The sequence below is a fragment of the Bactrocera neohumeralis genome, chromosome 3 (genome assembly GCF_024586455.1).
Source record: "Bactrocera neohumeralis isolate Rockhampton chromosome 3, APGP_CSIRO_Bneo_wtdbg2-racon-allhic-juicebox.fasta_v2, whole genome shotgun sequence".
NCBI lineage: Eukaryota > Metazoa > Arthropoda > Insecta > Diptera > Tephritidae > Bactrocera > Bactrocera neohumeralis.
Genome location: NC_065920.1, coordinates 21,210,134 through 21,225,229, shown reverse-complemented (window position 1 = coordinate 21,225,229; position 15,096 = coordinate 21,210,134). Strand labels below are relative to the sequence as shown.

Here is a 15,096-nt window from a genome sequence, read left to right as displayed (position 1 = left end):
CTAAGAATCTATCTTTTAGAATACAAAGTGAAAAAATATTGTATTTTGTAATTTTTACGACCCACCCTAATAAGCATATTATATACTTTCATAAGAAACCAGTATGAACCTACCGAATTTTTGTTGTTGCAATAAAAGTTTTAAGCTACTTATACTTTGAGAAAGGTGTGTGTATATGCAACTTTTCGTTACTGTTGTTGTTGTTGTATAGGCACCTTGGTTATAGCAAAGATTTACTTACCGCTTTGTGTAAACTTTCGCTGTCAAGTAAAAGTTTATTTTTAAGGCAGTAATATTGTTGTAGTTGTTGCACAATGAATGCGGCTGTTGGCAAAAGCTGGCTATATACATTCATATATGTATGTATGAGTGTGTGCATAGGTGAGTAATTGTAGGTGGCTTTGTGTGCATTCGTACTTGTTGCGAACACGCTCGGTTGACTGCTTGCGCGGCTTTGTGAGCAAACACACACACACACATGCACACTCAAATATCAATATTATGACTTCGGTTGCCTTTGTTGGCATGTAGCGATGATTCCAAAGCGCCGCTGGCACATTTCACTGAGTTGGAAGATAATTTACGCGCCTGTCGCTGCAAAATGAAAGGAGAGAAATCATAATCATAATAATAATAATAATATGAGGATGACACAAAAGCACAAGAAGCAGAAGACATAATAAAGGGACACTGTGAAGTATGTAGCAGAGAAGTATGTGTATTTATAGGTAAATGAAATTGGCACACACGCACATACAAAAACATATGTATATGTATATATCTAAAATGTGTCTGTCCACGTTCATAAATAGAAAATTCTTAGCGCCTCATTAATTTTAGCACAAATAATTTTCATTCGCGAAATTCTAGAAATGCCGTGTAACGGAGTACCGGCGCCATTGCTTTTAACGGTAATTACATTGATTACCTTGGCTGCTACACCTGCAACCAAATTTTGGCTTAGAATGTGTCAAATGTTGAAATATGACAATTCTTAAGCACACGAATTTGGCCGGAATGTATGTTTGGCCTTTGGGAGAGACAAATATATCTGAACTGGTAACATTTTCAGTTAATAGGAATTGGATCCAATAAATTTAGAAATGAATTTTTTTTATTATCTCATATTTTTTTCTGTATGTGAAGTGTCGCAAATAACGGCAATTAAAATTTTAATCATCCATTATAAAAAAAAAAAAAAAAAAATAAAAAAAAATATAAAAAAATAACTAATAAATTAGTTACTTTTTAACATTCCAAGAATACTGGAACAAGTAAAAAATATATGAAGTGAGCGGTCTCAAAAAATTGACACGTGACCATCCCCACGATTCCAACCCTACTAGCAATCTGGACCAAAAAAAATTATTATTATAAATTATGATGACACAATGTTCGATTCTACAGAAAGGTTGGCAAAATTTTTTTCACAAAATGTCGACCAAACAATTTTTGTACCAATTTTTTTGACTATTTCGTAATTTTTAAAACAGCAAACATTTAAATTTGCGGATATGGATAGTTCAAAATGACAGATAAATCGATCAAGCACCATTTGAGAAGAATTGGGTATTGTTTAGAAAAGGACAGATTCGAGAAAAGTTTCTATATCTTCGAAAATAATTTGGATTTTGAAAAATCATGACAAAAAAGTACCCGAAAATTGTAAATAAAACGCAAAATATTTATCAATATTCATTTTATCGCCTTCACAGTAATCCCCACCAGAGGTAAAACACTTATGCCAACGATTTTTCCAGTCCTCGAAGGCCTTCAGCTCCTTCAGCGAATTTTATTTTATACCTTCGATCGACTGAAAACGGGTTCCATGGAGCGTCAATATCAGTATATGGAAAAAAGAAAAAATTCACACGGAGACAAATCTGGTGAATACGGTGATTAACCGATAATATTCATAGGGATTTTCGCTTCAAATTCGGTCACAATCGTGGCTCGCTGCGATGGTGCATTACCATCGTGTACAATCCATGAATTGTTCTTCCACAATTCCAGCCGTTTTCGAAGGATGATCCCACGAAAACACCTCAATATGGTCAAATAGCGCTCCTTATTGACCATCTGTCTCTCCGAAACAAATTTATGATGCACCAAACCACGCAGATCGAAAAACCATGAAGGTTACCATGATTTTTTACCGGCTTTGGCGTGGTTTTTTCGGTGTCGGGTCGTTTTTTTCCTTCATTCCGATGATTGTAGACTTGCTTGCATGTCAAAGTCATAAACCCATGTCTCATCGGCAGTTATAATGCGCTCCACGAATGTGGGATCGGATATCGCACGGTTAAGCATGTCCGAAGAGACATGTTTACGGTCCTTTCTGAAAAAAATCATCTTTATAGGGACGAGTCGAGCAAGAATCCGTTTCATATCCACAAATCGACCAACATCATTCTAACGGACTGTCGAGAGTTGTCGAGCGCTCTTACCAGCTCTCCTGGCCTAACGATTTTTAAGCGCTGTATCCTTCTTCTTCTTAATTGTATCCTTCACATTTTAATATTTTCGTCAGTTGAAGAGGTTGAAAGTCGTCCAGTACGAGGCATGTCTTCAACGATCTCTCAACCGCCTTTAAAGGCTTTGCACCACTCATAGGCTTGTGTTTTTGATAAAACTGAGTCACTGTAAACCTTTTCCAACATTCGAAATGATTTCACACACGAAGTCAATTATTTCTATAGTCTACATTAAAATTTTCACCGAGGGTATTTTAAGTATTTTGCGTGCATATGAAATGTTGGCTAGAAAAATTTATTCACAAAAAGTTGGTAATCCTTCAATTTCCATGTTAGAAAACACTTGTTGTTCAAATATTTCTCAGGAATAATTTACATCAACATGGGCCTTAATTCATTTAATGTGAATGTCTTTAACTATCGTCTCAACTCATGTCTCATAGATCTCTCTATATTTACGTGCATACATCTGTTTCTTAAAGAAAACACATACGACGCTTTGCTGTGACATAATATGAGTATAGCTTTGTTACCAAATGCCAACGAGCTTAAAATAAAAACCATCTTTAGGCAAACAATCCCAGGGTATGTTTTTCAATGATTATATAGTTATGGCATAACTGAAAGTGTTTCTGACGCCTCTCTATTATTCTTCAAATACTTTTAAAAAGGTGCAACCTTCTTTAAATTCCACACATTTCAAATATATTCTTCCAATATAATTGTCTTACCAAACCACCTACTTGGACTTGAAAGCCAAATTCTTACTACATAAATGCAATCATATTTCATACCACCCACTTCATCGAATCAAAACCAATTAAAAAATACCATTCATCGACAAAGAAAATTTCCATTCAAGGACGTCACATTTCCGAAATTAAATGAGCGCAAACGAAAATGCTTCCATTTCGACACGATTGCGCTTTAAAGAGGATAAAAGAGTATTTAGCGTGACAAAATAGTCTGCTACGCTTGGCTACCGCTGAGCGTGACTCAGTTGACACAGACGCAACGCAAAGAAAACGTAGAAAAAGCAGTAAAAACTAAGAGTTATAGAAGCACATTGTGAAAGTGAGTATTAAAAGTGAGTGAGGGTAAAAGGCAGACGACTTATTCCCTACATTCGCTATGACGCTGGTTAGATATGAAGCTGTATGTAAGCGAGAAGAAAAGCAAAAGAATAAGTTGAATTTCACAGTCGACGAACGCGTGCAAATTTGTTGCTCAACTAATTTCAGGAACCCCTGGAAATGAACTTCAAAAGGTAAGAGCACGCAGCGCTCATTATACAACTTGAATGTTTGGTGTGATGATTTTCTGCTCGATTTTTTGTTGATTTGTATGAATGCGAAATTGTACAAGAATATTAACGGTGAACAAATAGATATATAAATATATTCATAGTTAGTTCGAGCACCACTAACTTGAGAAATAATTGAGATATTCTGATAAAATTTGATACATTTGTTTCTTCGAACTCTGCATTGACAAACAAGTGTCTTTAATAAAAAGCAAAAATATAAAAAATATGGATAATAAGTGAACCCTCTTACTAACTAATGAAGCTCTGCCATAATCGGTCCCAAGTCCTCAAGGGTTGTTAAAGGAGAAGGTATGGAAGAGGCACTCCGATTGGAATCGAGTAAGCGTCTAGGGAAGAAGGAGAAAGAAGCGAACAATATCTTATGAAAGACCAGTCTACTTTCATCATAAGGTTAAAATGCACAACAACCGAGATGAGCGAAGGTGACAAAAGGATTAATACTCTGGATGAAACCCACGTAAGTGTTAATCTATCCATCGCTTCGGCTGTGGCTGGAACATGAAATCTGGAGGCTCCATCCACGCTCACAGACGAACGAAAAAGTTCAATAAATGTCATTTCGATAGGACATACAGTACCCATACAGCGGATACCTCAGCACAGTGAGGCCCTCCCCGCAAATAAGAAACTTCAGGAGTCAGGAAAACAACTCTGAACACATGAGGTTACTACATGCAAAGGACGGACTGAACGAGACGGTACTGAACCGTCAGTTTCGAGGTAGAAGGAAATAGCAAATCTGGCGCGGAAACGACCCGTCATAATCGCTGATGGTGCAAGTCGGCGGAACAACCATCTCTGTTTCTTTTTCAGCGATGGTCTAACTTAATGACTTATTCTGTCATCGAAATCGAATAAGTCGCAGTCTAAAATCGACATGGCTTTCTTCGAAAGAGGAGTCTTCTGATTGGCCACTAGCAAATCTATCTAGCTGCTACATTGTGTGAACTTTGCCGAAGCTATGGAATAACTCCAAGCTGCATTTTGTGCGTGACAAGAAGATGTTAAGACTCCTCTGGATTTACATCTTTGTTACGATAAGATAGCTGTAATGACCAAGAAGTCGTTACTGATCTGATGCTGGCCAAACAGTATACGGAATTGAGGACCAGTGTGGGAGGTATGCCATTGTGGCAAAGGAATTGATGTTACAGTTATGTCTATAGACCAAGAGACGCACTCATTCCTCAAGTTTATAGGTGATAGAGCCCACCTGTTACTCTCTCCCATCCAGTTCAGGTCGGCCACCGCAGGTTGCGTCAACAACTCCTTCAAATAGTTTGACATTGCCAATACCGAACCAGCGGATGTGAGAAGGCAGGTGGAACTGCTATCGAACAACAACCACATATATTTTCCATATAGCACCATTATAAATTCCATCAGACTACTATGCATAGGGATATTTAATTTGCGAAGATGTTTGTAATGTCTATATATAAGTGATCAGCCTGTCTGTTTTCCCGAGTATACGTATAAAGGCGAACTAGTTCCTCAGTTTTAGCAATATCGATCCGAATTCCGCAATTTCCTTTATCGGATATAGACAATGCGCTTACAAAAAAAAAACTGTACTATTGATCTTAGGTGATATTTTCTGATGAGAAAAAGTTCAGTCTTGATGGTCAAGACGGTTTTTTGGGATACTGAATACAGAGACTCACTTATGGTATGGGGGACAGTAACGTTGGCATTGCCTTCTTGCCGAATACATAGTTCTGGGTACAAGGTAGTATCAGAAGCAAACCTTTTACCCTATATACACAGTCATCCGCAAAAATCTTCCTCTTTTCAACAAGATTACGCAAGAATCCATACTAGCAGGTCAACGAAAACGTGGGTTCACCCTTAAAATGTCGATCTTTTGGAATGACCGGCTTGTTCTCTTGATTTAAGTCCTATTGAGAACATCTGGGGATGGCTGGTAAGAAAGGTTTACAAGGATTATCGTCAATTTTATGCGATTTCTGATCTGATCTGATCTGGGCTTTACTAACGCCAGAAATGTTTTCTCAATACATCAACTCAGTGCCAAAACGAATATTCCCACATATTAATAATAATCGAAACACAATTAATTATTAGGTAAAAAGAAAATTTTGATTTTTTTCCTTTTTTTCGTAGTGGAAGGGCTGTCTTCATAGCAATGAAACACGGTTTTAAGATACAAAAAAAAAAGTAGGCAAAGTGCCGTTAAAAATTGTTTTTTATGAAATTGTTGGAATTTCGTGAAAAAAAAATGTTTTTTATACAAGATAAAAATGTTTTTTATACAAGATAAAAATGATTAATCCAAAAAGTTTAAATTTTGAATGTTCACATACATTTTGAGGTTTTGCGAAAATAGTGTCGATACAAAAGTTATAGATATTTTGAATACCCACAACATTGCCATATAGCTTTTTTCTATTAGAAAACGAAGTAAGTCGTTTTTAACTATTACTCCCCTTTCTTTTGCCGACATAACATCGGTCGTAAACTATTTTTCCGCAGATTTCTAATATTTATCTTTGAATTGGTTTCACTTTTCAAATTTTTCTGCACTGCTCTAAATTATTTCAACTTGTCAAACAGAGAGTAGCTAAAAGTATTACCAAATAAATGTGGTTTTAAGGAGCAAACACCGGATAATAATAGAATCTAAGAAGCAGATTGTTTAAACCTACCGAAAACCGAGCTTAAAATTTAAGCTCTTAACAATTTATGCTAACATTTTATACTCTTTTCCATGACTGATTTTCAGTTCGCACTTAAATTTGTCTTAATTAAATTAACTAAATGATTTTATGGTTTGCAGAAAGCGCACGAAAGCCGCTGAGAGGGTGTTGCGTGGCACTTGGGAAATGTTGCGGCTTTCACGGCATGCACAGGCACGCACCTGCAAATGAATGTGTAAAATAATATGAACAGACATATGTGCATCTACATATGTATGTATGTGTAAGTATGTGTGTGGGTGCATAGCAGAAGCAAATGTTAGTCGTGAGCAAAAAGGCAACTGCCAAGTGTTGAAGCGTTCCACGCTTTTTGTTTGCGCCGCAATGAAATATTTTACACACACATGCGTCTATAGACATATGTACAGTTATTTGCACGAATGTAAGCAAACACAAGTGCGCTGTATTCGCATAGCGCACTCACAATTTTCCAAAACGATTTCAAAAGTATTTCCACAAGAGAACGACAAGTATTTATTTAATGAGTGTCGAGGCGGAGGAGGAGTGCAAAGTGCAGCGGAAACGGAAATGGAAGACGCAGCTAAAATATAAAACACAACAACGCCATTTTAATATGGAGATGTGCGTTTGTTGCAAGTGCAAAGTGCAGTTAGTAGTATGTGCATACGTGTGTATTTATATACATGCCATCCTTAAAGCACAGTACAACAGGTGGCCCAATTGTGTCAGCGCCGCACACATTTAAGCATATCGAAAATATTATGTATAATACAAACACATATACACTTGCACATACAAGCACACGAACAATAGCATTAAAATGCAGTTGGCACAGCGTTATAATGCACGCAATGTCCTTGTGATAGCACAACCAGTTGTTGCTGCTGCCACAAAGCTGTTGCTGCAACTGTTGATGCTGCCAGCCAGCCTGCCTGCCTGCCTGCTGTCGTTGGCATTTTCCGCCGCATGTCAACATTTTCCTATACATTCTCACTTTTTTGCCATTACTTTGCCACGGCTTCCTACACAATGTTTTCCCTTTTTCCACGATTATAAACACTGGCATCTGTAGGTAAACATATGCAACTTGGGTATACATATGCTACTACCGCTGCATAGAGGTAGATACAGGGTGTGCCATTTTTTAAGTTGGCATGCTGACATAGAACAAGTTTGGAAACAAAATACAGAGAAAAACGTGTACTGGTACCCTTCCCAAAAACGTTTTCCATACAAGAACTTTGTTCCAATCCTTCAGTTTGTTTGACAGCTATATGCTATAGTGATCCGATTTGAACAATTTCTTTGGAGATTGTACCGTTGCCTAAAAAAATAATTCGGTCCAAATTTCGTGAAGATATCTCGTTAACTGAAAAAGTTTTCCATACTAGGACTAGATTTTGAACGGCCTGTTTGTATGGCAGCTATATGCTATAGTGATCCGATCTGAACAATTTTTTTGTATATTATATAGTTATCTTCAACAATAACTCTACTTAAATTTCATGAAGATATATCGCCAACTAAAAAAGTTTTCCATACTAAGACTTGGTTTTGAACGGTCAGTTTGTATGACAGCTATGTGCTATAGTGGTCCGATCTGAACAATTTCTTCAGAAATTGTACTGTAGCCTCAAACAATAACTCAAGCCAAATTTCGTGAAGATATCTCGTTAACTGAAAAAGTTTTCCATACCAACACTTTGTTTCAATCGGTCAGTTTTTATAACAGCTATATTCTATAGTGATCCGATCTGAACATTTTCTTTGGATATTAAACAGTTGTCGTAAGCAAAAATTCGAGCCAAATTTCATGAAGTTATCTCGTCAACTGAAAAAAGTTTTCCATACTAGGACTTGGTTTTGATCGGTCCTTCATTAAAAACCGACACCGACATAAAAACTGACACACTCTGTATTTACTAAATATTTATACTACACCGTTTCCTTTGTAAAAGTATATATAATTTTTTGCAATTTGAATGGCGCCGCTTTGCTATTAAAAGTTGCAGGCAAATATGCAAATAACGGCGGAGCTGGTGCATGCTCAGCGCACACACATGATCACAGGCTCGGGCATATGTGCATAAATGGATATGCGTGTAAACAGCAGTGGGAGCGTTATAGCATCACGTATTTCATAAACAAACAAACAAACACATGCAAAGACACGACCAGTTATTGCAAATCTGTTAGGTAAACCAAACAACGGTTGTTTATAAGTCGCCTTTTATAGGGATACTGTTGGAAAGTTGGCTTAACGCAGCACCTTGAACTTGATGCGGAGTATTTTAAGGCCATGGCTTGGAAGAAAAGTCTAAAAATAGCATGTCTTTTTGCGGGCAGTTTAGTAGAAGCCAGTCAGATGAGGATTACTACAGTGCCACTTAGGTTTTCGCATATGCTTACACTAAGTTATTTGTTGAAATAATTAGAATCTTAAAAAAAAAAGCAATTTGTATACCGAATGTGAGTAAAGTGAGGCCTAAATATTAAAATGTTAAGAAATAGCTTTTTTAATACGCTTTTATTAGCTTCACTTGTATGTACATATGTATGTACTATGTATGTTTGTTTATTATTTTATTTTGATGATCAACCTGAGGGAACGTTCTTATAATTATGAATATAGCAATACATCTACAAAACATGTGCTTCAGAAATATTTTTTTATAATTATTTTATATTACAATAATTTTATATATTTTATTACTTAAATTGAATTAATACTTGCAAACAGGTGGCAACCTTAAATTTTTTTGTCGATTTTAAGTCTTTTTAACCGAGCATTGAATTTAAGATATTAATTTGTTTAAATTTTGCAACAGGTGGCAACCCCTATTAAAAACATGTGCTTCAGAAATATTTTTTAAAGCACCAAAAAATTATTTTGATGCCCATATTATAATATTTTACATATTTTGCTAGTTAAATATAATTAATAATTGCAAACAGGTGGCAACCTTAATTTTTTTTGTCGATTTTATGTCTTTTTAACCGAGCACTGTAATACTGAATTTAAGATATTAATTTGTTTAAATTTTGCAACAGGTGGCAACCCTTATTAAAAACATGTGCTTCAGAAATATTTTCTAAAGCACCAAAAAATTATTTTGATGCCCATATTATAATATTTTATATATTTTATTACTTAAATTGAATTAATAATGGCAAACAGGTGGCAACCTTAAATTTTTTTTTGTCGATTTTAAGTATTTTTAACCGATCACTGTAATATTGAATTTAAAATATGAATTTGTTTAAATTTTGCAACAGGTGGCAACCCTTATTAAAAATATGTGCAATATTATCTGAAAGTAGTTTGAAACCCATACATATTGTAATATTTTATATATTTTATTAGTTAAATTGAATTAATAATTGCAAACAGGTGGCAACCTTATCGAAAATATTATTGATTTTAAATTTTTTAAACCGCTTTATGGTAGTTTGATACCTGAACGATATCAATAGTTTATCATAAATTTTTTGCCTCCAAAAAATTTTTCCAACTGTATACTATGCAGTTCGATGTTTTTAGACTTATTATACCATTACCAAGACTTTAAGACTATTCCTACCGTTAGGGTATAAAAAAACACTTACATATTTGTACACACAGCATCCGATTAAATGACAGGCCATTCTCGTTTTTTGATCGAAATATTCTTTCGCAAACCGACTTGAACTATGTTTGGGATCATTGTCCTGCTTCTATATAAAGTTATCTTGTAAGCTACTTTTTGCAGGCTCTCAATCTGTATTCAGTATCTGTACGAAGATTCTCCCGTCATTTCGCCTATGGCCATTACCAGATTTGATAAACCACTTTAACTAAAATAACAGCAAACTAAATAATTTCCAACTCCAAACTTTGGTGCTTTAAATACATTACTTTGGAGCCTCTAATGATGCTTTCGCTAAAACTTTGTCTATGCCTTTCGTATTTTTAAATTCAAATTTGCTCTAATCAGTCCGAATTATTTTTTTTTGATTCAAAAGACTTAGCGGCATTTGACATTGCTTTTTGGCAATTCCAATTTGCTGTTGAAAGGCTTTTTGATCTTGTACTATAATGACTGGAATAATTATATTCTCGGATTCTTCGCAGAATTATGCGCTTAGAAATATTTATCTGAAGGCTCTGCTTAATAAAACGGGCTGAAAAATCTAACGATTTACACACAGTAACACTACGAACAAACATTGCAACGGATCACCAAAGAGTCTTCATTCAAGCGGAACAAAAGCTAATGACAAATATCATTTCCGTTCCCACGACAATCGAGTCTACGTAAGCGGAACGGACCCGGATTTTTTATCCGGCCAAGGAGTGTCAACTCGGCAGAATTATGCTACTACAACAGTTACAACAAATATTATACCTTATTATTTGCTATATACAAATTTTTAATTGTTGAACTCTTCAATGCAAAGAATAATTTATGATGTGATACGGTATCTATTGTTTTGTCGGATACTGTATGTCCTAAGTAATGTTATGGGCTTAGCGCATTTTCTATGTTTACCAATTTTCTTGGATCAAAATTTAGGAAAAGTTGGTGCCTAAAACGGAATTTGTGGCCAAATAAAATAATTTTTTTTTTTTAGGCAATTTTTTAATTTTCAGTATAAGTCGACAGAACGATGGCATCCTTACTAAATGTTTTAATAATATACATTTATAAAAGTGATAGAAAATATGAAATCAAGGCTTCCTAAGAAATAATTTTACTAAAAAATATTCCTTTCGACGTTGCCACCTGATTTTTTGCGATAAAAATGGCAATATCTAAGTTATTAATAGAACGAAAGATTTTTGTCGAAACATCTTAGAATAATCATCTTCTCCGATGAGGCCCACTTTCCTCTGAGTGGTGCGGTAAATAAACATAACTATCGATTCTGGTGCGAAGAAAATCCACAAATTATTCATGAACAACCATTACATTCACCTAAATTGACAGTTTGGTGTGGTTTTTGGTCTGGTGGACCAGGGGTTCGTACTTCTTTTTCAATGAAGCTGGTGACAGCGTTACTGTCAATGGAGAGCGCTGTAGATCGATGATAACCAACTTTTTATGACCGCAACTGGAAAAAGTTGATCTGGCAACATCCGGTTGCTCCACGATGAGGCTACGTGCCACACAGCAAGTGCAACAACCGAATTATTGCGAGAAAAATTTGCAGATTAGATTACATATTTCCAGAAATTGCGACATTGAATGGCCACCAAGAAGTTGTGGTTTAATACCATTAGACTACTTCTTGTGGGGTTATTTGAAGTCATTGGCCTTAAGCAATAAACAAGACTCTGTTCAAACTTTAAAAGTCAATATTCATGACATACAACTTGATGTGGATAGAAAAGTCCTTGAAAATTGGGTTCATCGAATACGTTCCTGCAAAAGAAGTCAGGGAGGTTTATCGGATGATTTTTTTTTTAATTTTTGCCAAAAAATAATTTTATAAAGGTCGGATCAATTTCGCATAATTTATTTATATAGGCGACTCTATATCGCCTGTAGCGATCGGCGATAGGTGGTTTATCACCTTAAACTATTTACTTAACGTATCCCAAAGTCTAACGGAAACAAAGCAAGTGAGCATTCTGAAAACTTGGCTCATACCCAGAAAGTGATGGTTGAATCACTTAGTTCTTGACTACTACTTAGTATTTACCGATCTCTCTTTTTTAATTCCAAGTATCAGCCGAAAGCCTCCGATGCTAGCGCTGCGTTATCTTTAGTTTATGTAATAATTTTATTGTTATGTAAACTTTTATAAAATAAAAAAAATAAAAAAATAAATAATTCCAAGAAAAGTGCGGCTGAGGCTCATCGAATGCTTTCGGATACGTACGGTGAGGCTGTCCTAAGTAAAAGAACAAGTCGCGAATGGTTTCAACGTTTTAAGAATGGCGATTATGAAGTCGAAGACCGGCATGGTGGTGGAAGGGGGAGAATGCTGAATTGGAAGCATTACTCGACCAAGATGCGTTTCAAACCCAAGAGGAATTGGCCGAATCGTTGCAAGTGACACAGCAAGCCGTATCAAAACGCCTCAAAGCCATGGGGATGATTCAGAAACAAGGAAACGACTTGAAACCAAGAGATGTCGAACGGCGCTTCTTTGCATGTGAACAGCTGCTTCAAAGGCACAACCGAAAGAGATTTTTACATCGCATTGTAACTGGCGGCGAAAAATGGGTCCACTACGATAATCCTAAGCGAAGAAAGTCATGGGAAAAGCCTGGACATGCCTCCACGTCGACGGCAAAACCGAACATTCACGGCGCCAAGGTCATGCTCCGCATTTGGTGGTACCATCACAGGAGATCGATACCGAACGCAATTGATGCACTAAAAGAAAAACGACCACAGTGCGAGGAAAGATACGATAAAGTCATTCTCCAGCATGACAATGCTCGGCCTCACGTCGCAAAGGTGGTCAAAAAATATTTGGAGACGCTGAAATGGGAGATCTTACCCCACACGCCGTATTCTCCAGATGTTGCGCTATCTGACTACCACTTGTTCCGATCGATGGTACACGGTCTAGCTAACGAGCACTTCAGTTCTTATGAAGAAGTCAAAAATTGGATTGATACTTGGATCGACCCGAAAGATGAGAATACGCATGCTGCCCGAAAGATGGTCAACAGTAGTAGCTAGCGACGGCCAATATTTTGAATAACATTTCTGTAACCGTTTTTATACAATAAAGCCTTAAATTTACAAAAAAAAAAAGGCGGAAGAAAAGCTGTAGATAATTTTTTTTTTTAGAATCTTATTGGAAAATTCTGTATGTCTGTCTTTCTGCCATTTGAAATTTGCTCCAAATTATAGCATTCAAAAACACAAAAAGTGTCGAAAGTATGAGTCGTTGAACATCGAAAGTTTGGGCTTCAAACTGAAGTTTTATGATGTTTTGGAATTACTCGCAAAACTTAATTTACAGCTTGTTCAAATATATATATCTATAACATATATTTAAATAAACACAATGTAGAGTCACATATGCGACGCCCATTCTACTTCCCACGCTCAACAACTTGCTTCAATTATTCATTCTCTAAGTATGACTTTTAAGTCGTACGACTCCCTTAAAATGGGTGAAAATACTTCATTAAATGTTCGAAGCGTGTGCAGACATGCTCTTTCGCACACTGGTATTTCTACTTGAAAAGTGTGATACTATTTACTATAAAATTAAATTAAATGGCGGAGTCATGACTCGGTCGCGCGCCAATTTCAAGAGAATCAAGCGCAGGAAAAGTTAAGTGAACATATGAACTAAGTAAAGTGAGCAAGTAAGTGAGTGCGGAAGCGTGTGTCGAAGTGAAATATATTTATTTATATTTAAGCTAGTTTATATGTGTGTGCGAGTGCATGCAAGTATATATATACATATGTATATACTATTTGCTTGTGAGCTTAAGCGAGCAGTATATGCCATTGCTGGGTTCTACCTCCTTAATAAGCGCATCAGCCACGTCGCCTTGCACCGTTGATAGTACGTACATATCGTAAATGTGATATTTTATGTAGTTTTGATAGTGATTTTTGTTGTTGTTCGTAGCTTTTAACAGCACAACCTGCAACATGCAACACAAACTGTGATTTAATGACACTAAACGGAAACGGCTTTTAGCTTAAGTCGCAACTTAGCTGCTGTTGTTTTTATTATTTTTACCGTTACTAACAAGCATAGGTAAGCTTAGCTGCTGGCTTGAATTTAGCTATGCAGTGCTGAGGTTGATGAAGCAAACGTGTCAGTTAGTAAGGAAAATAAGGCTATTGTTCAGTTAATACTATAATATGTATATGCTGCTTTCACAGGCTCTGCGTAAGTATGTATGCGTGCACACAAGCATCAAACATTTGCGTGTGTGTATAGCTTATTACTACTATTTGCCAGCACGCACAGGGTATCAATTACATTTGAGAAAGTTTACAACACACACCTACACTAGAGCTTTCAAAAGCAATATGGGAATTGCACACACACATGCATACAGCTATCCAATTACATACAAATGTAGCTACTTTTGCAAAGGGTGCATCCACAAATGCCCGTCAAAGTGGGTGTGGCACTTCCACACCTCATTTAAACGCCTGACCCGCTGGCTTGCATGACCTGCCACCGTCGGCGATATATTTAGCGGAGCGACGTTTAGTTGCGCAATTTATTCTTAGCCCTTGTCTATAATTACTGGTAGTTAGCCTCTAGCTTGTACTTAGTTACGCTTTGCTCGATTGCAATTTAATAGGTCAGCGAAGTGTTTTATTAATACCTTGCAAAATTTATTTTAAACGGAAAGGAAATAAGTTCATTGAACTGGATATAAACGAAGGGACTTAATGGGCTATACCAGTGTGACATTAAAAAAAAAAAAAAAATTTATTTGCTTTTTCGATAGCTTATATTTCCATAAATATCCTGTGAAATCGGGAAGGTCGTATCTTGAATAGTTTTTGGATGGCAGCGTTTAAAGAGCGACCGCTCGGAGGTGCAAACATATATAAGTGAAACTTTAAACGCGTTTTTCTCGAAACGACATTTTTCAAAATTGCTGGCGTCATAACTCAACGAGAAATTAACCGATCGACTTCAA

The 15,096-nt window shown here is 36.2% G+C and overlaps 2 protein-coding genes across 4 annotated transcripts in view; one reads left to right on the top strand and one right to left on the bottom strand.

Annotated features, from left to right (window-relative positions):
- The window catches only part of LOC126754146 (thioredoxin-like protein 4A), a 183,190-nt gene that overhangs the window by 126,108 nt on the left and 41,986 nt on the right, over window positions 1–15,096 (bottom strand). Inside the window, exon 3 of the mRNA XM_050466077.1 lies at window positions 242–594. The gene's annotated coding sequence lies outside the window, so the exon portion shown is untranslated. The remainder of the gene's footprint in view (window positions 1–241; window positions 595–15,096) is intronic.
- Window positions 1–15,096, top strand: part of LOC126754145 (mucin-5AC) — a 198,298-nt gene that overhangs the window by 143,968 nt on the left and 39,234 nt on the right. The window lies entirely within an intron of this gene.